The 26,592-nt window shown below is 40.0% G+C and overlaps 1 protein-coding gene across 1 annotated transcript in view; it reads left to right on the top strand.

The window, feature by feature from the left end:
* Positions 1-4,495: 4,495 nt before the first annotated feature.
* VSNL1 (visinin like 1) overlaps positions 4,496-26,592 on the top strand; it is a 98,411-nt gene continuing 76,314 nt past the window's right edge. Inside the window, exon 1 of the mRNA XM_003984488.6 lies at positions 4,496-4,721. The gene's annotated coding sequence lies outside the window, so the exon portion shown is untranslated. The remainder of the gene's footprint in view (positions 4,722-26,592) is intronic.

Genomic DNA, 26,592 nt, shown 5'->3' with positions numbered 1-26,592 from the left:
TTTTAACATTTATTCATTTTTGAAAGACAGAGAGAGACAGAGTTTGAATGGGGAAGGGGCAGAGAGAGAGGGAGACACAGAATTTGAAGCAGTGTCTAGGCTCCAAACTGTCAGCACAGAGCCCAATGTGGGGCTCAAACTCATGGACCGCAAGATCATGACCGGAGCCAAAGTCAGCTGCTTAACCGACTGAGCCACCCAGGTGCCCCCAAATGAACTTTAAAGGAGGAATATGGTAAGAACACTAAAAAATGGAGTCTACCGTTTCATTCCTCCTTTAAGCATGAAGTGAAAATATAAACCCAACTGTGAAAATCTTCTGGTAGAGAACGTGGGTTTGTTTTTGTTGGTAGTCTCAGGAGTGAAGAATTCATATTTTTATTTTCCTTTATATTTTATGCTAAAATTCTCTGTTGAGCTTAGGAGCATCATTATAAATTCAAAGGAACTATATTAAGGAAAGTAAAGATTGAAGGTAGAAATAAGTTAGTAAGATCTCCTTTAAGCAAGAAGGGCTTTTGAAGACCCTTTGGCGTCAGGTGATTTCCAAAGTACAGAAGCTCCAGAATATGAATTCATGATTATATTTGCAGTGGCTATCCACACAACTAAAGAAGAGTACAGCCTAGCATACAGAACTATCTAAAAAGTCACTGAAGAAAAAAACAGGGATCATATTTAGTGTAATTCTGCTATTTTATGTGGTGAAAACACACAAAGATAGTGGTGGAAATTTCCAATTTAAGAGCTCTGCTGGGATTCTATAGGTCAGGCCCCAATGTGGAAGACAGAATGAAGGACTCTCCATTCTTAAGGCTGCATACCACCTACATTTGTATGACAGTTTCTTTTCCTTTTTAGAGAGAGAAGGGGGGGAGGGGCAGAGAGAGAGAGAGAGAGAGAGAGAGAGAAGAAAGAATCTTAAACCCAGCATGGAGCCAATGCAGGGCCCCATCTCATGACCCTGAGGTCATGACCTGAGCCAAAATCAAGAGTCAGACACTTAACTTACTGAGCCACCCAGGCAGCCCACCTGTATATTTTTTTAAAAATAGGATAAATAAAACAGAATCAACATAATTATCTCATGTAATACATCTCCTCTGTAAGGATTAATACCTTCAGCTTTCTTAAAAAGACACTTTACCTATACAAGAAAATTGCTATCATTATTCTGCATGAATTTAAATTAGTATAAATCCATTTTCCAATTCCTCTCTTTTCATTTTCCAACGTTGACTTTCAAACACTTAATTTTCCTTCCAATTTCCTAAATGCCCCATGCCTTAAGTTCCACCATCCTTGGCTCATATACTTTATACACAGCATGTCTAATAAATAATATTACCACGAGCTCAGAGGACCACAAGCTCAGACCTGTTACCCTCCAGGCGTTCTGTGCTTTCACTGTCATTCTCAGTGTTCAACTTGTCTATGTCTCCATTAAAGTGGATGGCAATATTAAATGAAGTTGTGTACACCTAAAAAGTCATTCTTGGTTTTGTTTTGTTTGTTTAAATCTGGGAATGAGTAAAGTGGAAGTAAGACTACCTGGGAAAACAATATAATTTGCAACAGAGGAAAGGAACATGGCTACCCAGTTGTTTCTGGGCAAGTGAGGATTCTCCTAGATATTCCAAAAAAAAAAAAAAAAAGCCAAACAAACCCCAAAACTCCTCTTTCCAGCACCTTCCTCCCCCCCCCCCAACTCTCAAAAATCTCCAGAGAGTATGAAAGCTGACGCCGCTATCCATCCAGTGTTGCCATCCGGTGTTGCGGAGGAGACTTTAAGTAATAGAACAACTGCTATAGCTTGATGGCAATGGCATTCTTTACTCAGCAGAGTGCGGTATTCCTGTCCCTTCTACGCCTGAGCGGGGGACCAGGCACCTCTGCTCCTCTGTGGTCACCAGAAACATCTGCAAATGCCTAAAGAAACAGAGGGTTCCCTTATTTTTTTAATGTCTGCCATTCTTCTTTTCAAGTTCATTCCACTATCCTAAAAAGGGGAATTGATTTCTGTAATTTAAACAATATTCCTTTGGTGTCTTTTAGAATTTGCTTCCCCTACTGTGATTTCATGCTGCATATAAAACTCGACCAAAGGGCATCTCAAAAAAAAAAAAAAAAAAAAAAAAAAAAAGTTAACAACAACAAAACATTAGAGCTTAAGAAAATAAAGCTGCAAAATAGCTGGAGATTAAAAATCAAGATATCGCCTTAGGACGCCAAACGACGCTTCAGTGCAAATAAAACTTTTAAAAAATTCTGTCTGCCCAATTAGACAAAAGCTGCTTCACAAAAGCGCTTGCATCTAAATCAAATCTCCCCTACAACAGAACACGGTTTAAAGTATCAGTGGTTCGTTTCTTCCTAAACACAACTTGAAAGTAACTGATCTAAAACCGAACAATGCCGCGAAAGAGATCGCCAGGGCTCAATAAATAGGCCTGTCTCTTTCACGCCGAGAAATGGCATCCTGACCCCTTCCTTTGGCTGATGCAGATTGCAGTGCGGAGGCTGTTCTCGAGAGAGAAACCAGAAAGCCCAGCGTAAAACGCTTTAGTAGGGGAAATCGACAAAAGATGAGAAATTACTCTGAAAGCTTTGGAGATTGTCTCCGCGGCCAACCAGAACGACTCATCCAGAGCTGACTTTTGCCCCCACCCCATCCCAAGCAACTGACGGAACCTCTCGGCCGGTCCCGCTGCGCAGTGCGCACTGCGGGCCGGGAGCGCGGAGCTGGCGCTCGCCAGACTCACAATGTGCTCAGTTGCCGCAGCGCGCCCGGGCGCGCGCCCTGCTCCGCGAGACTCCGCGCTCCGGGTTTCCGCGGTCGCCAGCACCCCGCGGAAGAGCCCCGACGGGAAGGGACTTCTTGGAGCGGTGTCCCGAGAGTCCCGCGAGCTCTCTCCTCTCGGCGCAAACTGCCGAAGGCGACTGGCCCAAGAAAGCGCGTTCCTGGGCTCTGGGACGGCCAGGTCGGCTTTGAGCGTCAGGCTGTGGCTCAGGTGTCACTACTGGGGGTCCTCACCTGGCACAAGCCTTTTACAGGGCCGGAGACTGGTGGGGCGGAGTTTCTCCTGGTCTTCTCTAAGTGGCCTCTAGTTATTCCCAGCTGGACTCCCCGACTTGGCAGCCAGGAGCAGCTCCCTCCTGGCAACGGAGATTTGTCTGTCTCGAGCTCTTTTGCCACGAGAGATGCTCTTGGTGTCCTCAGAACCAAAAGATTAAGTAACACTGCAGTTTTCGTGAACGTGGTAAGGTGTGTGAAATTGTAAAAGTCTCTATTTAAGGAGAACTTGGATCTTCACTGTGCCTCCAGAACTGCCTCCCCTCTTGAAAATAAAACTCCCTCCTGAATGTAAACCTCAGGATGGGGTTTTGTTCGCTTCATGTATCCCCAAAGCAGTGGCTAATACTAAGTAGTTGGTTAATGCATAATTTTTGAATGAACGAATGAATTAATGTGCAAACATACACACTTGAGGAAAACTGATCAGGTTGGAAACATCTGGGAATTTTTGCTTTCCTGGTAGGGAGGCGACCAAACATTTACTGGACACTACTCCTTGCCAAGTCTTCTAGGCTTTGGCAGGACAGTGGGGAGCGGGGGAGGGCTAGCAAACACATGCATCCTTAATGGACACAAAAGGGGGCACTATAATATCGTTTGGTCCAAGCCCTTAATCCTCGATTCCAAGGATGGTTTGTTCCCTCCCATCTACCACCCCCTCCCCGAGCATAGTCAATAAATATTTATTAACTGCATACTGAAGGCGCTTGTTAAATGTTTGTTGATGGTTAGCATGATTTGTCCAAGGTCACACAGGGCAAGAAGTCTTGGAACCAGCTCTCTTCAACACACATTTCTCTAACCGCTCTGGATAGGACTGTCCTCCCAGCATAAGACCCTAGGATGCAATGGCCCACGGAAAGTGCCCACCATAACTATTCCTTCACAGGGGCCGGGTAGGTATGGTCACAGCCAGCTCTGGGGACATACTTCCTTTGGAGAAAAGGATTTCTACAGTTTTCTCTGTCATCTTACAGCCCGACAAAGGGTCGGTCGGGGGTCCCCTGGGAGCCTTGGCTGAGAGCCTTGGGAAAAGAAGGCTCCAAGTGTCCCATTTGTGGCCTTCGCCTTCACCACCAGACTCCATAACAGCGGGGCGTGGTGAGCCCAACTTGCTCTTCCTACCGCCTGTCCAGGTGCAGGCTGCTCCGGTAGCCTGGCTCCCTCTTCCTCTGTACTTTCCTTTGCAGTTTCTGCTAAAATCTGGAGACATGGAATCCATCCGCGGGAACTCCGAGCGCCTCCAACTGAGCATGCGCCAACGCCAGGCTGCTTTTGGTCACCGGCTCCACAGCTCTCTCCACGCTGGGGCTGCGGAGCTGGAGGAAGAGGGAGGAGGGGAGAGGGGAGGGGGTGCCTCGAGAGGCGGCGGCTCGCGCGCCTGCGCAGCCAGCTCCAGGGACCCTAGGTTTTCTATGGGATTCCCAATCTGCAGCAGAGACTTACCCGAGCTTGTTGCGGCGGCGGCTGGGCTTGCGAGGCGCGATCCAAGAGGGATTTAAGCAGCCTACAGCTCCAGAGAAAAAAAGAGCGCGAGAGAACCACACACAGAGACGGCTTAACCGTTTATCTGAATTATACATATATATAAAGAACTGTTGAGTTTTATTATTTTCATTAAGTGACCGTGCGCAGCGCTATAACTGTAAGTGGAAAATGCAATCTTCGTTGCTTTTCTGCATGTGTAGTACAGCCAATTGTCTGAGAGATGCTTTGGCTATTGTCACATACTTTGCATAGAGCGTCCAAATGCCTGGTGACAGTTGCTTTGGTTAAGGCTGGCCATCTGAATGTGTTGTTAGTCAAAAGGGGATCTTTGGGGATGATGGGGGTGGGGGAAGGAGGAGTGTTTATATGCGGCGTGTTTGGGGGTTTGTCTGAAGCTAGATTTAAGATAGGTGCAACAGAGGTGCTTTTTTAGTGTAAGTCGATAAATAAGCGGATTTCCTCTCACACACATTTAAGTAGCTGTTTGACCGATTGTGAAGTTTTCCGGTTGCTGATAAAACTATTGAGCGGCTGCAGTCAAGTACCAACCTGCCATCCGTGAGCTTGGTGCACCATTTTTCTCACCGGGGAAGAGCAGTGAAGGTGTTTGCTAAGTGAAACTGAGTAGACGAGATGGTGTGGAAACCGGGGTTGGTTTCCAAGCGGGGTGTTAGTGTTTAGAACCACGGAGCGACGCGCAAAAGAAGCACATTTCTTAGTATTGAGAAATGAGTAGATAATTTTTCGGTTTTGATTCTTCGTCATGATGGTGAATGAGCAAAAAAGGAGAGATGTACAACCACATAGTCAGCCGTCTGTCTTGAGCAGAGTCTGAGACCCAGAGCCTCTCTGAATGGAAGCTGTCAGACCCAAACTAGTTGCCTGCCTCTGCACCCCGTATTCCCATTCTGGAATGCGGGGTTGAGAAACGTAAGCCCAAATGTGTTACATTCGGTGGTGTTTCTTTAAAGGAGAAAAGGTCGTTTTGTGTTTTGAGTTAAAATGGGTTGTTCCGTGCCCAGGAACTAAAGCAGGGTCTTTGCAAGGTCAAACCCACTGTGGAAACCGGGGGCACTGGTGAATGGCGGTGGAGGGACAGAGGAAACGGTGAGGTTCTGGGCGAGCGCTCAGCACTGCACGGATGGATCGGTGCCCTGTGAGATTCGAGAGTGGGAATCCATTTTTCTAGAGTTGTGCTCCTGCCCATATTTTGGAGACTAAAATGAAATGGAAATGTTAGTGGGTGTAGAAAACACAAGTGGATACTATCTGTGTGTCACATCCCACTTGAAGACAAGAAGAGCAAAGGAGTTGTATTTCTCCATATTAATTTTTGTTTTTAATTTAAAGGAATTTCAGGCTGAGACAAATTAAAAATGAAACTCTTGTGAAAACATATTTGATCCCCACTTCCATCTAAACTGCGTGTGGTGGTGATGGGGAGGTGGTCCTGCATCATTGAATACTTCACCCATAAGTGCACTCTCATTAAGCTTGGGTGTTTAATAACTCCAGAAAATGCTGCACTGAAGCAGTTGGCAGAATGGCATGAGGCAGGCAGACAAGCGAAGAGCATGGCCAGTGAGCTGGATGGATTTCCATGGAAGAAGCAGATTCAGTTTCTGTAATGAAATAAATTTTCCTTCAAATAAGGCAGATCATTATAGGGCTCATTGGCCCTTTAGTCAGTCCAACTATTTTGAGCCCCTCAAAGAAATTTGCAATTTCTTTAAATGGATAAAATTTGAAATAAAAAATTCGAGAATATTCTCTCCGTGGAAACCCAAAGTGTAAATCACTGTTCCTCTCTTCCTTACCCCAGGGCAGAAGGATCAATCATTTGTCATAACTGAACCATACTCCTCGTCCTCACTAAGAGTTGGAATGTGCTTCATGAATCGTGCAGTTTTTACACTGCATTGATAAATGGGTAGTGCAGGAAGAATGGGGGATCTGGTACGAAATCTTAGAGGTGTTTAGTATCAGATACCCTGGCTCATGGGCTGACAGTCATAGAGACGTACCAGACAGAGACCTTCTAAAGTATCTAGTTCAAACCCCGTGTTTTACGTAAACATGAGGCCATTGAGGCCCAGAAGCTAGGGAGCTAGGGAAATGTCAGTTAACTTCTAGTCTATGAAATAAACAACTACAGAGTAATGTTGAGTGGAAATGTTCCCTTCTCTCTATACTTTTAGCATCTTCAGTGACCTCGCTAAAGTCTTTAGATAAATAATTGTCTGGTCCCCAGCACATCTTCAAGAGAGTCCCAAGGTTCCTTTTCACACTATTATCATTTCTCCTTTCTTGCAAGGTCTCTTTCTATCTCTTTTCTATTGCCCCTCACCTACCATCTACCCACCTTATTCACTGTGTAACCTGCCCTTCCTGGCTGCCTCTGCATCTCAGTTAGTTTCTTTGGAATCCTTGGATTTTTTTTTTTTTTTTTGAGAGAGAACTGGCACATCACTCAAAGCTCCTGTCCAAGGACTGCCCAGACCCATCTCCGTCTCCTCCATGCGCTAATCCTTCAGGGACTCAGGCTTCAGAGACACTGCAGGTGCTGTCCTCACTCTTCTGCCTGTCTTACATCTTCCAAAACTGCTGCAGCTGCAGGGTCTGGGGTCCTCGCGGAGTGAGGCGACTGCAGCGTAAACACACAATGGGCCCTGCCAGCTCTCCCCTGGCTCCTAGAAGGCAGAACCCAAATCCAAGATGCCTAACTGTCCCCAGCCTTCTTGGAAATCCTCCAGATGCAGCCACCTGCAGAGAAGGGGAGGGGCGGGGGCGGGGGGCGGAAGACTGAAGGAAGAGTGCTTGAGCGGCTCAACCTGAAGTGGGCGCTAGAGAGGACGGCAGTGCCGCCTGCAAAGCCTTTAGTGCTTGGCAAGCCCTTGCACAGCCTCCTTCTGGGTCTTGCAGCACTGGGACTGCAAAGCAGGCAATGATACCTGCCTACCTGGGCCTTCTTCTCTTTCCTCCTTTTTATATTATCTTTAACTCTCGCTTGATTTTTCTATTGCTCCCTCGTTTTCTCTCCTGAATGCCCAGATAATACAGCTCTGGGCCATTTAAAGATAATCCAGGCCCTCCTGTTCCTTTTTGAAGAAATATACATCTCCCAGGCCCTCAGAAACATAACCAAGGCCACCACAGATGCACCCTTTGGAAAAGTGCCAGGAATTCTTACCTGAAAAAAAGCTGAGGCATTAGGGAAGGCTTGAGGAAGACAGTCTGTTTCTTTCTCCTTTGAAAGATAAGTTAAATACTCTTGGAAGTTTTTGATGAAGCATGGAGGTGTCTCAACACAGTCACCAATTAACATTTACTTTAACCTCTCCCCTCATGGTAACCCTTTGTTGAATTGGGATGAACTCTGTCTTGGATAGAGTCTGTCCCTAACAAATACTCTTGGGTCAGATGTCACCTGGTCTTACTATCCCACTCTGAAAATAGTCGTGCCCAGGCTATTCTGAACACCAGGTAGCCTATGCAGAGACCTGCAGCTGCCAAGCTGCTTCAATTTGCTGCGCTGTGAATCTCGTTCTGCAATAGGATAACTGGATTAGAAATGTTGTCCTGGGCAAGCTATAGGTTTTCCGTTGGGGTTGCATACAGGTATGGATTACAAACATTGCTGAGGACCTCCTTGGGGAGTTTCATAAAATGACAGTATAATGTCAATAGCAAACAAATGTTATCCTACTTCACAAGAGCAATACCTTTTAATGTCCTTATAAAGATCTTTTCTTTGTACTGAGTGATATCTATGCTCCTTAGATTAGTAATTATTTAGAAAGATTGGAAGACGCTTCTCAAAGAAGGATCCCATTCGGTTTAGTCTAAGGTTGAAACTGACAATGTCCATCTCAGTTACATTTAGTAGATACAAATGCATTAATTTTCCTGAAGTATCCAATGGTACACAAATTAATACATGATTGATATTTCTACTCTCCCAATGGTTAATTCACATAATTAATACAGTGTAGGAACTGGATGGGATCCATATAAATTACTTAATCCATCCCTCCAATACATAAAAAGCATAGGATATCAAGGAACATTTTCATTTTAAAGAGAGAACTACAATATGAAAGCGTAGTCTACAAGGGTGTATATTTTAATGATCTTTTTAATATTTTCACAATATTTGTACAGTGTCTTTTATAGTACTTTATAATATATGTCAATTATATATCTGTTCCAAGAATCAGTTGTAAGCAACTTATTAATTAATTACATCAAGAAATTAAATTGTTTTGACTAAAAACATTGCACAATTAACATTGCTTTTAATATTCTTATGTTACTGAAAGGAAAAGCTGGACTGAATATTATTTTATAATTTATTTTCACTAAAGATATAAAAGCACTATAATAATACCTTCAAGAGTTCATTTTAATCCATGCATAATTTTTATCTCTTAAGAAGTAAAAATATAAATTATTTGTACCTATCTACAAGAACTGGTATTAATAAGTCAAAGAGGGAATTTAAACTCAGACTATGGTAGCTATGTGTACTACTTAGATCATGGGTCCCTTGAGCTATGGAATTATTTTAACATGTTCACACGGTGAAGGGACCACAATAGTGCATTTCTCATTTACATTTTGTTTCTAATGGTAACATGTGCTGTCTTAAGTGAGTCAAAATAGTTTGAGTTGCTCCCAGCCTGGTTCATTGAGAACTTCATAAATGGGGAACTTGGGGGTGCTTTAGAAACTATTTAATGAATGAAACAGAAATGGAATAGCAAGTTACTCAAGAATCCTCACAGAGGTTTGACACTTTAATAATAAGGTGCCTGTGAATACATTAAAGAGATGTTCTATACCCTTATCAGCGAACTTAAAGCATGCGAGTTGGGTAATTTGTCATGATTCCTATGCTTTCTCTGGATTTCTCTACCGCCTTACTTCACTCTACTTCAAACGCAGATGAACTGCTGTGTAACCACCAACTGTTTTTTTTTTTAAGACAATTCATTGCTTTTATAACAATTTGTTGGATTATTTTCAGGTGAACAATCTATTTCCTCTTGTTCTAAATTACAATTCAGACTTGGAGGACTCTCATTGATCAACTGGCCTTCAAGCTCAATATATCTGATAAAATAATTGCTGAACTTTTTATAGAAAATAAGGCTCTCATTTTATGAAGTATCACTCATAACAGACAAAGTGTTAACATAGCAGTTAAAGTTACTTGCTATTATTACAGATCTATAGAATGAATTCTTATTTTCTTTATTCTTGTTCAGATAAGGAGTTTTCTGACAACAGAAATCTGTCACTTTAAATATTTTTTTATCTCCTTTGTTTGGATTTTGTTTATTATCTCTTAGGCCCTGAATTTTTTTTTTAACCTTTATTTTTAAGACAGAGAAGGAAAGACAAAGTGCAAGCAGGGGAGGGGCAGAGACAAAGGGAGACACAGAATCCAAAGCAGGCTCCAGGCTCTGGGCTGTCAGCACAGAGCCTGACACGGGGCTCAAACTCACGAAAGCAAGTTCATAACTGAGCCAAAGTCAGATGCCCAACTGACTGAGCCAGCCAGGCGCCCCAGGCTCTGAACTTTTGAGGAGCTGAATGTAAATAGATTTTTGCAAATCACTAACATGTTAAATGGGCTTTGGAGCCTGGGTGGATTTCTTTTTAACTCAAAAAACTAGACCCTAATATTTCTGTTGTTTCATATTGTATTGTAATTGAAAATGTCTTAAAATATTAGGCTCTGGTGCTACAGAAGTCTCTGGTGTTTTATATTTTGTATTGGTTTTATTAATTTGTGATTAGTGTGTTTATTTCTGATTTCTTGAGACCCAATCTTTTTTTTTTAAGTCTTTTTAATTTATTTTGAGAGAGAGCAAGTGGGGAAGGGCAGAGAGAGAGAGGGGGAGAGAGAGAGAGAATCCCAAGCAGGCTCCACATGGTCAGTGCTGAGCCTCACGTGGGGCTCGAACCCACGAACCATGAGATCATGACCTGAGCCGAAGTTGGATGCTCAACCGGCTGAGCCACCTAGGCACCCTGAAACCGAATCTTAAATTGTGAGTGAAATGTCTCATTGGAGGCTCCTTAGGCATTATCAGTGAAGTTGATATGCTTATGAATATATTTTATTTTAATGCATCAAATAGTGCTGTGCAAGTCAGACTTTCAATTAACAACTTCTATTTGTTAGAATTCTTTGGCAAGTGGTGTTATGAGTTTATGAAAGACAAAACCATCCACATAATCTTTACTCCTCTTTCGTTTGTGAATAGGAAAATTCCTCAGCCCTCACCAAGGTTTTAACTGACTCAAAAGAAATTATGATAGGAAATATAAATAAGAGTTTTCAAGCTGGACACACTTAGGTATAAAAATCCCCCAGTTCCACTAGCTTATTAGTTCAAAGACCTTGAATAAGTGGTTCAAGCTCTCAGCCTCAGTTTCCACTTAAAATGGTAATCACAGGATTTTTGAACAGAAAATGAAAGACTACATATGTAAAGATATAATATAATGCTTCATTATTAAAAATGCGGGGCACCTGGGTGGCTCAGTCGGTTAAGCATCCAATACTGGGCTCAACTTATGATCTCACGGTTTGTGAGTTTGAGTCCCCCATTGGGCTCTCTGCTGTCAGCACAGAGCCCACTTCAGATCCTCTGTTCCCCCTCTCTTTCTGCCCATCCCCTGCTCACATGTATGCTCTCTCTCTCTTTCTCTCTCTCTCAAAAATAAAAATAAACACTAAAAAAAGAAAATGCAATAAATGACAGTTATTATTGTCAATTATTGTCATTACCATTGTCTCCGTCAGAAATCAATATCCTGAAACACGTTAGTCTCTGAGTTGTAGTAGAACCAACATTCGTAGTAGAACGTCTGAGCGAGGAAGTGAGCTCTTAAAAGCAATGAACACTGAACAGTGCTTAGCCTACCTTGTAAAACAAGTATCCATGGAGTATATGTGCCAAGTACTGTGTAGTCACTGTGGAATCAACATTAAATAAGATATAGTCCCAGCCTTCAAGGAATTTATGCCTAATGAGGAAGACAGATAAATGCAATTTACTAAGTCGGTAAAATAGAAAGTGGCATGGATGCACAGAAAAGAGAATTTCTAGAAGAAATGCCTACACTGAGACCTCAACCTTCCCATTTTTCTTATTCTTTCTTTCAGTACATCTCCTTTCCATTATACCTTTTCTCTACTGTCATCCCCCTGCCATGTAATAGCAGCATATAATTGGGCCCAACAGAGTATGGAACTGGTAGCACATTTTTACATTTGTTTCCTTATTGAATACATTTCATAATTGTTTTTCAAGGCATAGTAGTCTCCCTTTATCTGTAGTTTCACTTTCCTTAGTTTCAGTTACCCCCAGTCAACCCAGGTGCAGAAACTTTTGATCCTCTTGAACACTCATCAGAAGGTCAGCAGTAACCTAATGTTAAGTCACATACATGCCTGTGTCACTCACCCCACCTCATGTCATCACATAGGCATTGTGTCATCTCATATCATCACAGGAAGAAGAAGTATGAGTACAGGACAATAAGATATTTTGAGAGAGAGGGAGACCACATTCACATAACTTTCATGACAGTATATTGTTAGTATATTATTAGTTATTGTTGTTAATCTTTTACTATGCTTAACTGATAAACTTTATCATAGGTATTTATGTATCATAGGTATTTTTCCTATAGGAAAAACCATAATATATATAGGGTTCAGTACTATCTGCAGTTTTGTGTATGTGTGGGAGGACTCTTATGTGATCTGTTCTTTTATTCTTTTCTCCTAGGGCTTTTATGATAAGAAAAGCAATCCTTCTTACCTACTGAGCTGAAAACTTGTTTCCAGCCTGTCTGTGCCTGTGTGGGTGTGCACACAGGCATGCACATGCACACACTTGCATGCGCACACACACACACGATTTCAAAAATGGTATTATTGTCTTTAGTTCTTCTCTTTTTAAAATGTTTCTTCATTTATTTTGAGAGAGAGCGAGCAAGCTCACGTTCATGCAAGCCAGGGAGGGGCAGAGAGAGAGAGGGAGAGAATCCAAAGCAGGCTCCAAGTTCAGCGCAGAGAAGTGGGGCTCGGTCTCATCACCGTGAGATCATGACCTGTGCTGAAATCAAGAGTCGGACGCTTAACTGACTGAGCAACCCAGGCGCCCCTGTCTTTAGTTCTTCTAAGAGCCATTTTTCATCTCAGCTTTTTCTCAATTCTCCCCATATTTCCTGCTTCATTTTCTAGGGAAATTCAAGTATATTTCTAATCTGTGGTTAAAAAGGAGAAACTTTTTCTCCTTTTGAAATCCGTAAAAGTCACACATTGTTCTGAGGGTCTGTTGTATAGTAGGGGAGTCTTAGATCATTCCTAGAATTGGTCAAGACTTTTGGTCTTAATTAATTTGGGGGGCCCATTTTCTCACTTGTGAAATTGGATTAATATATTTACTTTATAGGGATGTCAAAGACCATATATATGTGTATGTACAGATATGCATATGTACAGGTGTATACACACATACCACCTAAAAGAGCTTAGCATAGTGTAAATAATCCTCCCTCTGCGGACTTCCACCTGCCCTCTTGCCATTCTCCTCAGTCTGCATCCCGCTGTTTCTCCTAGTCTCCTGTTCTAAGTGTTCTGCTCTAAGCATGTTTGTTCTAACTCAGTCAACGTCCTAGCATAGACCTGTGTTCTGCATCCATTTGGGAAAGCTCTTCCATTTATTCAAGACGTGCCTCCTGCTAAAGTTCCCAAAGCTTCCAATGACCAACATTCAATTGATGAACAGTCTTTCCCACACCAGTGACCTACGGTGTGCTTCATAAATAATGTCAGAGAGCATCTGCCAATGTTTACTTGTCTTCTGCCCTCTATCCTCTCTTTCCTTCATCTTTTCCTCCAAGGTGCTTAGAGTGCCTGTGACACATCCCCATGACACCCTGACGTCATTTCTTTGGTCAGGCCTAGTACTATCACTTAGTCCATCTGTTGTCCATCAAATAAATATCCATCAAGTAACACCCAGTAAATGGCAGAAAGGGAAGCCTTGGTGGTACACACAATTAATGTTGTAGAGCATGTTTGAATCAGGAGTAGCCTATCAGAGCCTTCGTTTGTTGAGTGTTTGTAGAAGTGCACACTAGTGCACATTGACAAGGAGCAGAGAACAGGTCTCAAAGCAGGAGTGAGGGAGCAACGCCTATACACGCATACATGATATGTATACAGTAAGTTTAATGTACCATCATAGATCATTTTATATTTTTAAGCGAAATATTTCAGAGCAAATAGCTTTATACCAAATCAGTACTTATGAGATGGTATTAAAAGAAAGGCCTATTGAAAGTTCCCTCCTTGTAGATGAAGTGGCAGAGTTAAAAGGGAGGGTGGTTTAAATTTGGTAGTAAGGACATTTTAAACTTTCTTTCTTTCTTTTTTAAGATGCTCCTCTTATTCTTTTTTTTTTTAATTTTTTAATGTCTGTTTGTTTTTGAGAGACAGAGAGAGACAGAGCATGAGTGGGGGAGGGGCAGAGAGAGAGGGAGACACAAGATCTGAAGCAGGCTCCAGGCTCTGAGCTGTCAGCACAGAGCCTGACGCAGGGCTCGAACCCACAGACTGCGAGATCATGACCTGAGCCGAAGTCGGATGCTTAACGGACTGAGCCACCCAGATGCCCCTCCTATTCTTTTTTTTTTTCATTTACTTATTTATTTTGAGGGGAGGGGCAAAGAGAGAGGGAGAGAGAGAATCCCAAGCAGGCTCCACACTGTCAGTGCAGAACCTAACTCAGAGCCTGAACTCACAAACCATGAGATCATGACCTGAGCAGAAATCGAGAGTCAGACGCTTAACTGGTAGCCACCCAGGAGTCCCAAACTTTGTTTACTTAAAGAAATATTTCCAAGACACTGATAGTTACTTCCCCACAAAGAGTTTTGTGAAAACTTTTTTTGAGGGAGTTCATGCTTCCTGCATCCCACTCTTAGATATTCCTAGTGCATGTGTGTATTGATGTAAGTCTGAGAGTTCCTCTTGTAGAGATCCCAGAGTCTGTTTAGCTTTGCTGGACCTTATGTTTCCAATGTTTACTCAGGGAACTCATGTTAAATTACACTTACCACCATCTCCTTGCCTTCTGAAGAACCCAGTTGGAAAAGCTGCTTTAGCAGGACACAAATGGAAGTACATAATGGAAAGACCATAAAAGTAGGTGGCATTAGCTGTGTTTTAGGCATCACAGCTGTGCTGCAGTCATCATCAATGCAAAGTCCTGGAAAAATCAATTAAATTTTTCTGAGTTTTCATTTCTTCATGTGAAAATAAATATGGGTCTCAATTTCGTAGGGTATAACATACAAGTTGTGAATAACATAGTCTACACTTTATGATGTTCACATCATGTTTATGATGTCACAGTTTACCCAACAAGGAAGGGGGAAGAGAAGGAGATACTTCTTGAAGTGTGCAGTGTTTGTAAACGTGCTTGGCATATCCCATGCCTCTACACAAAGGGCTCTGCCAGGTTCTTTGCTTTACTTGCATATTACTCATCCATGTTCACAGCAATCCAATGAGATGGATTATCTCTACTTTAGATGAATAAATTGGTACAGGGATTGAGTAATTTGCCTAAAGCCATGTGGTTTGTAAGTGATAACTCTAAGATCCAGAACAGATCTGTGCCCTTTCTGACTACTCACCTGTCGTTTTTATGTTCATTACATTGTTTCTATATGAGGTACTATCTCTCTGACTCATCAATGTATTCATTCTTTCAAAAAATACCTATTGAATATCTGTCACTTGCCTAGCAGTAGACATGCAGGGTGAACTAAAATAACCATAATCCTTGCCCTCATAGAGATCAGAGTCTAGTTAGAGAAACATAAATTAAATTATCTCAAAATAGCTTAACATTACAAATAAGATTAAGTACACTGGAAGAAAAATAAATGATGCTATAAGAATATGTGACAGAAAGACTTATTTTGAGGTGTTTCAAATAATAGATTCCAGGGAAATCCAGTGAGAATTGCCAAATCTTTTACAAAGAACATTGTCCAAAGGGTCAAAAAATCTTCACATTCTAGCCTGGGTTTTGCTTCTAGCTTTTCATCTTGGTTAAATCACTTTCTCTTGATGGGCATTAGTCTCATTATATGTAGAATTAGTAGGATTAGCTAGTATGTCTCTACTAACAGCCTTCCAGCTCTATCTACTATTACTGAAAATCTCATACATTTTCTTATCATAATTTTAAAGTCATATAAGTGTTATACAGCAAAAATCTAGCATTGAGCCATTTTCTCAGGAATAGATACAGATTTGTCTCCATATATTTATACCTCACCTTGTCTCAGAAAGGATTAAATACTTCTATTGTTCTTTATTTGTGCAAAAGCAATATGATAAGAAAATGAAATAAGCTGTTTATTCAATATTGGAAAAGAGATTAAATTACTATTTTTTGCTGGCTGTATATAGAGAAAGTTGGAAGATTCAAGTAAAAATAAAAAATAATAAATGTTTGATAAGGAGTTTAGACATGAGATAAATTATAAAAACAAATAACTTCTTTCATTTTAGTCTACCAAAAAAGTATTCAGAAATGAAAAGTGGAAAAAATATTCTATATACAATAGCAACCAAGATGATAAAATGTTTAAGATTAAAAGTTTTAAGAAAAGCAAAGTGCCTTGGGGAGCACAACTATAAAATCTTATTGAAGAACAGAAAATATGATAACAACAAATGAAAAGACAATATGAACACATCATATAAGGTAATGTATAGACATGATATGTTTGTAATATATAATAATTATAATGCCACAGGATTTTTTATTGTAGGCATCATTTAAGTTTTTTTAACTTGGTTTTAAAGTTTATCTGAACACTGCATCCTCAAATATCATGTCAAATTTGAATATCATGTCAAATTTGAATATCATGTAAAAAGAATAGAGTAGTCTTGCATTACCGGATGTTAGAACATATAAACACTGTAATCAAATTAAGATGGTGTAGGCATATGAGTAGACAAATAGACCAGAGAACAAAACAGAGAATCAGAGATAGCTCATTTTCTTTGGGATTTTATGAAATACCACTAAGGGTGCCATTTTAATTTAGTGGGAAGGGTGCAATTTATGTAATAAATCTCACCAGAACACCTGATTGTCTACTTAGAAATATCTACTTAGATAGAAATATCCATCTCACACTATATAAGTGTATTCCAGATATAGTAAAGACTTCAATTTTTTTTTTTTTAAGGCTTAGCAGAAAGTCCAGGAGATGTATTTGTCACCTAGATGTAGTGGGAAATAAGCAATCCAAAAACTCTAAAAGGGTAGGCATATTTGATTACATAAAAGATACTATGTTAAAAGATGTTATTAACATGGAAGTGTTCAATACTTTTTAGTGAACTTTAGAAGATAAGTTTCTGTATCCTCTGGACCATAATGCCTGGTTCATAGCTGAGATCCAGATGAAAGCATGCAAGTAGAATGGGATACGGGTCATGACAAGAAGGATAGATTTTGTTCTAAGAATTTTGGGTGTGAAAGAGCAAATTAGTTTTCAATGGATTTCTTAGGTTGTCTCTTTGGGGCTCACAAGTTTCTTCTAGAGAATATGACAGTTAATCCAGCTCAACAAACAGTAACTGACTAATCCAGTTTAACAGACATTGAGTGCTTACTATGTACCAAACCCTGTACTGAAAAAATTTGGGAGCAAAAAAAGATAGACTCTCTCATGGAGCTTATGGTATGGAAAGGCATGACAAATGGGTGATTAAAAACTGATTAGTCTGAAAAAAAGGGGGAAGATTATGCTCCTGTGGGTATGCATAACAAAGAGACTTAGTCTAAGGAATCCTGGACTGACTCAGAGTGAGATTTATGCTGGATACCTAAGTAGGGGTGGAAGTTTGCCAGTTCAGGAAAGGTATAGAAGGAGTGCTCCCCACACAGGTAATAGCATGTGCAAAGAGCTGGATTTGATAGTGAACCTGGTAAGAAACTGGAGTGAAGCTGCAAAATTAGTAGCAAACAGCCAGGTTCCAGGTTGTGATGAATCTTATAAGGAATGTTAAGGGATTTTTTAAAAAGTTTTTTTTTTTTTCTGCATCATGAGAGCAGTAAGAATCTATTAAAGATTTTAAAAAGGAAGTGACTTGATCAGACTTAAATTTTCAAATGATCCTTCTGGAGAATGAATCAGGGAGACCAGTTTGGAGGCAGTTGTATTTGTCCAGGTGAGAGGTGATACTGGCTTGGTCTAAAGTGGTACAGCACAGCTTCAGAGACCTGAACAAATTTGGCAGATGTTTAGGAGGTAGATCATATAGGAATATGACTATTTGTGAGGAGAGGGAGAAGAAAGTCAGGTAGTGTGTTAGCAACTGTGTAGACAACTGTACAATTCTTCAGATGGAAAACATATGCCAAGTGTCTGTTCTTTTTTGTCTCTTAAGAATGCAGCTCAGGGGCACCTGGATGGCTCAGTCGGTTAAACGTCCAACTTCAGCTCAGGTCACGATCTCGTGGTTCATGATTTCGAGCCCTATCGGGCTCCGTGCTGACAGCTCAGAGCCTGGAGCCTGCTTGGGATTCTGTGTCTCCCTCTCTGTCTGTCCCTCCCCCGCCCACACTCTCTCTCAAAAATGAATAAACATTAAAAAAATTAAAAAAAAAAAGAATGCAGCTCAAAAGTTAATCAAGAAAATGACACTCCCTTTACATTGTTCTAAATAGGTACACTTGTCAGAATAAAACATGGGACTCACCCCAAACACCCTCACCAGCCAGCAGGGTCTACAGTACTCCCAGCCTGTGGAATTGCTATTGGAGTCTGTTGAGGTTTAATTCAAGCCTTTTGAGGCTTCTTCTAGTCTACACTTTGTACCAGGTGTTCCCCATCTTTTTTACCACTACTTTATACTTCTGGGACTTCTCTGTAATGCCAAGTTTTTCAGACTCCCAAGGCTAGTAATTGTAATTTCATTATTAGTTGATTTGAAAGAACACATTGGGACAAATAGCTACTATGAATTCAATAATGTTTAAAATTCACCTTTAAAATTTACATTATTGATAGCAATAGCATTGACGCACATTTGAAAAATAATACACTGATATGTGAAAGATACACTATTCCATTTCTAAGGCTAACATTCATATGTATTCACAGACCCTTTAAAAATTTTTTTTTTCAACGTTTTTTATTTTATTTTTCTTGGGACAGAGAGAGACAGAGCATAAACGGGGGAGGGGCAGAGAGAGAGAGGGAGACACAGAATCGGAAGCAGGCTCCAGGCTCTGAGCCATCAGCCCAGAGCCTGACGCGGGGCTCGAACTCACGGACCGCGAGATCGTGACCTGGCTGAAGTCGGACGCTTGACCGACTGTGCCACCCAGGCGCCCCCACAGACCCTTTTAAATAATTGAATGCATTCTTCCACTTCCAGACTTCATTCTAGCAATCCATAAACCAAATTTTATCTTTAAGTCGATCATAAACTTTTTAAATTTTCATTAAGAAGCAAAGCTTGGGGCGCCTGGGTGGCGTAGTCGGTTAAGCGTCCGACTTCAGCCAGGTCACGATCTCGCGGTCCGTGAGTTCGAGCCCCGCGTCAGGCTCTGGGCTGATGGCTCAGAGCCTGGAGCCTGCTTCCGATTCTGTGTCTCCCTCTCTCTGCCCCTCCCCTGTTCATGCTCTGTCTCTCTCTGTCCCCAAAATAAATAAACGTTGAAAAAAAAATTTTTTTAAAAAGAAGCAAAGCTAATGCTAATATGGTCTCTTTAACAATTGCACATTCTTTAGAAATCAAAGAGTAAATTTTTGTTCCCTAATGATGGCATTTAGACAGGACATTGAGATTATATAAATAGGTATTCTGTCTGTTTTGGCATAAATTGGGCCCTAGATTTAGAATCCAGTCTGTCCCCATTGATGGCATATATTGCCTTAAGGGAATTTTATCTTCCTCTGAATAGTATTATACAAAAAAAGACTTATTTTAAGGAGAAACATCAGAACTGGACCTACAGAGCCGTTAGGAACCAGCACAACTAGGTATTTGCCACTGCCTCCTTTTCTTGATCTCTGGGATCCGAGATGTTCCTCTCTCTATACATAACATCTCAATTTCTCTATCTGCCGGTTAGCTGTGCACCCACTATTGATGAAGGATTGATACCAAATCTCTTCCATTCCAAATCTCTGAAAGAGCAAGTCTGATTACTTTTATCTCTGTTTGCAAGCCCTTCCCACCATCCAACTTCATCAGCTGGTCTGTGCTGTGCCACTTTTGGGTCAGTGACCCATCTTTGTTTGGATTTTTACATCATTCCTGCCTAAAAATGGCTGAACTATACTTTTCTAAATATGAAGTATGGATAAGGCCACTGCAGCTAAAAGAAGAGATGAGACATATTAATAACTGATATGTCCAGTATGTTGGGCAAGGAATAACCAGGAAGGAGAGATGAAGGGAGAAGGGAACTATTTCATGACAAAAATAATTCAGGCACCTCACATAGCAAAACTGGAGAATATTACAGTAGAGAGATATAAAAATCATCAGCTTAATATTCAAAGTTAATATCGATTATTTGGCATATTTCTTTCTGGCCTCTTTTTTATATGCCTCTTTCTTTTTACTTAGTTGTGATGTTGACATAGATAAACTTTACCCTCTTCTAAATATTCCTTTTTAAAACCAATTCCTTGAATTATATCCAATGTTTTTCCAGTCATGCTCTTCTCCGTTTTTTGTTTTTGTTTTTTTTTTAATCTAGTCTTCTTCCTTGTTCAGAGAGGATTGCAGTTAGGTTTCTAATACAGTAACATTTAAAAAAAAATTTAACTTTAATTGCCTATTTATTTTTGAGAGGGAGCACGAGCGAATGTGAGAGGGGCAGAGAGAGAGGGAGACACAGAATCCCAAGCAGGCTCCAGGCTCTAAGCTGTCAGCACAGAATCTGACGGGGGGCTAGAATCTGTGAACCACGAGATCATGACCTGAGCAGAAGTTGGACACTTAAGCGACTGAACCACCCAGGCACCCCTAATACAGTAACATTTTAAAAAATGAATTAGAAATGAGAGGTTTCAAAAAAGGAAAATGAAGATTGTCTTCTGATTTGTTCTATCCCACACTTCTGATTGTTAAATTGAATTTGTATGTGGTTTGGCAGCCTCCTCTGTGTCTTCTTTGAGTCTTTCTGACCTAAGATACACTTTCAGAGCCTATAAGCTGAAAGAAACCATAGCTGGCCAAAGATGTGTTCTGTTTTGGCACAGAAATGCATATTTATTACTAAGTGGACTTTATTACACCATCTCACGAGGGTGTTCAGAGAGGCCTTTAAGAAATTATTCCAATCCTCATGCATAGGATTCTGGAGCAAAAACAGCAGCAACTATAAGCCATTACGGCCTCATTGTGTGTGTTTTAGTACAATGGCAAGAAACCAGGTGACTCAAAGAGTCACGCTTGTGCCAACTTTGAGTCTCTCAGAGCCTCTCAAGTTGCCTTGCAAATGTGGTTAAACAACAGTGTTTCAATATCCCTATTCAAGATGGAAATTGAAATTGTATTAAATCATTTTTCAAAACACTTACTGGATGCCCATGTGGCCTAGGCATTGATGAGTAAGAAGGGGTCTCCCTCTTCCAAGTGTTCCAAGAATCTAGTGGGGCCAGGCAAGTAAGCAAGTGATTACAGAGCACAAAACTACCTTGATGTGGTTAAAGCAGTGGATGTTCCATTGGATATATGCCTCCTTGTATTCACTGCAGCATTGATCAGAGAAGTATTTTTTCCTAAACCGAAAATGGACCTGCTTTAAATGGGTAAAATTCTTAGAGGATGGCACAATGTTCTCCTCAGCGTTCTGCCACATGTTTCCTTTGAAATGAATGTGATTACTTACATACTACTTTTTTTATTGTGAAACATTTCGAACACACATTAAAATTCAGATAATAATATAGTATAAGTATCCACTGTCCTACTGCCTAGAATTCACAACCATTAATATGTTCTCATATTTTGAAATTCTCTTCATTTCTCTTCTTAGTTCCACTCACCTCTCTTTTTCCTCAGAAACATTCTATTGAACTTAGCATGCATTTTCTTCATGAATATGCTTATTCTTTTTACTAAATACATGTCTCTATAGTATCATCTTTGCTCTTTGACATTTAAGTAGATGACATCATACTGTGTGTCATTCTCCTACTTATCCTCTCAAAAAAAATTGAGATCGCAATTTTTATTCATGTGATATCATTTATTCATTTTAACTACTATACAGTACTTCATTATGTGACTATACCTCCAATTACCTATCCATTTCCTATTTTATGGTCATTTAGGTTGCTCTGACTTTTTTTTCAGTGTTTGCTATTAAAAACTTGCAGTGTGCGTCTTTTTCACATATCCCTTTGGATATTTGTGTGAGTTTCTGTAGGGCGTATGTGTTGAAATAGAATTGCTAGATCATGTTCTATATGCACCTTCTGCTGTATTAGATATTGCCAAATTGTTCTCCAAAGAAGATGTACCAGTTAATATTCCCACAAATAGTATATTAGAAAGAGTTCATACTTCTTTACGTCTTTGCAAACAATTGGTATCAGCATATTTTAAAAATATATTTAATTTTTTTAACATTTATTTATTTTTGAGAGACAGAGCATGAGTTGGGGAGGGCCAGAGAGAGAAGGAAATATAGAATCTGAAGCAGGCTCCAGGCTCTGAGCTGTCAGCACAGAGCCCAACCTGGGGCTTGAACTCGCAAACCATGAGATCATGACCTGAGCCAAAGTCAGATCCTTAACTGGCTGAGCCAACTAGGCACCCCCCAAAATTTATTTTTATCAAACTAATTGGAAAAAATTGTTCTTTGTAATTTTCCATCTCTTTACTCTTTATTGGCCATGTAGATTTTCTTCTCTATTGATTATCTAGTTTTATGCTCTACCTATTGTTTAATAGTATTGTTTGTATTTTTCTCATTCATTACTTGGAATACTTCATATGTTCTGAATAAAAATTCTTTGTTATTAGGTACATTGCAGATATCTTCTCCTTGCATATTACTTATTTAACTTTATTCATGGTTTATTTTGTCTTAAAAATAGTTTTTAATCTCGAAGTAGTCTTATTTATCAATCTTTTACCATGATTTGTGCATATTGTGTTAATTTGGGTTTTAATCCATCGGAATATATTTTGTGATCAGTTGGAAGGTTGACATCTAATTTCATTTTTGCCCAAATCTTTGAGCATCTAACTGATCACTTCCTTAAGTTAAATTCCTGGCATGTAGAGTATTGACAGTTGAACGGGCTTGATGTCTATTACCAAAGATGCTATTTTTTTTCACTAGTCATTAATAACTAATATGCTAGAAATTTGAAATATTGAGTATAAAGTTAAACTACCTTTATTTTATTTTTATTTTTTTATTTTTATTTTTATTTTTGAGAGATATAGAGACAAAGCACAAGCTGGGGAGGGGCAGAGAGAAAAAAAGCAGGCTCTGAGCTGTCAGCACAGAGCCCAATGTGGGGCTTGAACTTGCAAACCACAAGATCATGACCTGGGCCAAAGTCTGACACTCAACCAACTGACCCCACCCAGGCTCCCCCAAACTATCTTTAAACTTTTGTTTCTTTTTGCTTTTTTACTCATTGTCAAAGAGTGGCATTTAAATTCTTTTTTTTTTTTTACATTTTATTTATTTTTGAGAGAGAGACAGACAAAGCACAAGTGGGGGAAAGGCAGAGAGAGAGGGAGACACAGAATCTGAATCAGGCTCCAGGCTCTGAGCTGTCAGCACTGAGCCCAACGCAGGGCTCAAACTCAAAAACCATGAGATCATGACCTGAGCTGAAGTCGGATGCTCAACTGACTGAGCCACCCAGGTGCCCCTCAATAGAGTGACATTTAGGTGGACCTTTGAGAATTCCCATAAATATTCTTTTCTTTGGGAATGTTTGAGGAGGACTGTTTTCTGCTCAGTCTCAGACACCTGGCATGATGAAGGGATATGCCTCAATATCTTGGCATATCTCTAAAGTGAGTGTCTCTCTGACGTATAGTTCACTTCTCTTTCTCACTTCCCTCCCCAGTAGAGCAGGTGTGTTTTTTAAGGAGACACTTTCTACAAAGAAACATAGCTTTTTAGTTTTTGTCTTGTTTCTTAAGAGAGAAGATCCTAAGAGATCTTAAGAGAGATCCTACTGTGGAAGAATGACTCTCAAGAGGACTGCACTGAGATGTAGATGCTTGGGAGAATCACGCCTTAGCTGGGTGATTTATTCCTACACACCAGCCGTACACCAAGAATGTCTCACATTCATGTTCCAAGAAAGTTATAAATTGGTTCATTTAATGGGCCCATAATAGAATAGTCAAATTTTGAAATGTTAAATCTATTAACACCAATGGTTGACTATATTTGGCATTAAGATTTTTTAAATGAGTCCATCTATGGTTTGGTATTATTATAAAACTTTTTCCGAATGCAAATGGAATATATAGATCAATACTTTTACAATTTTACAGATGAGGAAGCCGAGTCTCAGAAACATTAGTTAACTGCCCCAAATTGTAAGACTAATAAACACCAAATAAACCAAATAAAACTGAGCTTTCCACTGTTCAATCTTGCTTTTTTTTTAAGTTTTTAAAGTATATTTATTTATTTTGAGAAAAAGAGAGAGAGAGCATGAGCAGGGGAGGGGCAGAGAGAGAGAGAATCCCAAGCAACCTCCGTGCTGCCATCATGGAGCCCGACATGGGGCTTGAATCCACAAACTGTGAGATCATGACTTGAGCCGAAACCAGGAGTCTGACGTTTAACTGACTGAGCCACCAAGGCGCCCCATCTTGATTTCTAAAAACCTCCAAAAGCACTCTAGAAACACAGAGAAAAACAACTTATAATTTTTAAATATCCAGAATACCAAGAATAGATGGTTTAGCTATGGTATGCATCAGGTAATTTTCCTGAGTGGTAACCCACATTTTGCTCTTGGTCCTAGGATACTGTCTGGTTCAAACCTAACGCAATTAATAACATTTTTTTAAGTGACACTGTAACCCTAATATGACTTAAGGCTATTTATTTCAGTTGTTTCCTGAAGTTGGAAATAGTTAAGGACTCTGCTGAGTTACATATCCTTATTGAGTTCGTGAGCAGGCAGATAGGGGAATTTAAAGTTGACCTTTCCTTCAAACAATTTGGCATACAACCTATTTGCACTGATAAGTGAAATGAACACATTCATATGGTAACTATAAATCACTGTCACTATCAAGAAAGGAAGTTTATGTTTAAAAATTATAGAAAGTTAAGATATTCATTTTATGACTATTAAGTACCTACTTCGTATCTGGGATGGGTCTAGATACAAAGAGTGATAAATAAGACAGGCCAGGTTCTTGCCCTCTTTGGGCTGACATTCTATAGTGAAAAAAGACCATCAATAAATAATCATATAAATTAATGAATACTTTAGCTAAGTTCAGATAGTCTTACGGGCTACAAAGAATATAAAACAAAGTAGTGAGATAGTCGTTGGAGAAGAGGCTATTAATAGTTACTTATTAATAGTAATTACTATTAACAGTATTAATAGTTTGAATAGAAGAACTCAAAAGGTGACATTTGATCAGTGACTTGAATGGTGAGAAGTCAGCCATGAAAGATCTTGGAAGAAGAGCGTTCTAAGGAGAGAGAAAACTAATGCAAAGGCCTTAATGGACGAATGAATGTGGTGTGTATGAGAGAAGGCCACAGAGTCCCTAGGGCTGCAGCATAGGAAATAAAGGAGTTTGATAGGTGATAAAGTTGGAGAGGCAGGGTGACAATACACCCGAATTTGCTTAAGATAGTCCTGAATAATACCTATTGTCTTGGTAGAAGTAATAGCACTTTCCTTCACTCTCACAGTGTGCTCTTTGGACAATAAATTATAAAGTCTCCCTATTGAGAGTTAAATAGGGGCCAAACTATTTGGTTTCAGACAGCAAAAGAGCTAAAAACTTTAGAGACCAGATAGCAAATTAATTCCTTCTTGTTCCTTTGGCCCTTCTTATTTTAATCTGAGTTGGAGTCAAAACATTTTATTTGGCATTAGTGTGATGTATGCAGTAGGATAAGGGAGATATACAGATAAGAGCTGGTTGCCCACAGAGAACATCTTGTGGAAAGGTTTTTAGATTTAGATCTGAAAGAGGCCCTTAGTCTTACCTAGTGACTAGAGCAGGCAAAGATAACTTGTGCTAAACCAAAGAATTAACACTAAGAGGAAGAGGAGAGGGGGAAAAGGGAGAGGAAGAAAGTGGAAGAGGTCCTGTCCTAAGCTATGCAATTTTCAGTATTCTATATTATCTCATCTTTAATTTTTACAGTTTGTTTTAAGATAAAATGAAAGCTATGAGAGCTTTGATAGCTTGATTGAAGTCACACAAATAGAATTAACTCTGGGATTTGAATCTAACTCTGTCTGACTCTTTCCATTAGGTTATCCTGTCCACCTGAAGCTTTCCACCTGTCTTCCAGTATTTCTTGATCCGTGAACATGCCGTGTTCTTTTGTACCTCAATGTGTCTATTATTTCTACCTGACAATCCCTATCCAACCATTGCAAAGATTGCTTCTCATGTGAAGCTCTCCTTAATTCCCACAAATATGGTTGTTTCCTCTGCCCTTCCATAACAGCCATACAAATCTCTGTTACACAGTTTTATTCATCCATCCGTTCATTCATTCATTTATTCAGCTGTTGAATATTGGGCATACAGCAGTGAGCAGGACAAACACAATACCCGACCTCACTGAGCTTATGGATAGAGAAGATTAATTAGCCAAGATATCAACATCATTAAGAAATGTCTTTATTAAATTTCCTTTATCTCATTGATTCATTCATTTGTCCATTCAGTAAGTGCCTACTATGCTAACAGAGACCTGATA

The sequence above is a fragment of the Felis catus genome, chromosome A3 (genome assembly GCF_018350175.1).
Source record: "Felis catus isolate Fca126 chromosome A3, F.catus_Fca126_mat1.0, whole genome shotgun sequence".
NCBI classification, from domain to species: Eukaryota; Metazoa; Chordata; class Mammalia; order Carnivora; family Felidae; genus Felis; species Felis catus.
The sequence above is the reverse complement of the archived record's forward strand: the minus strand, read 5'-3'. Positions and strand labels throughout refer to the sequence as shown.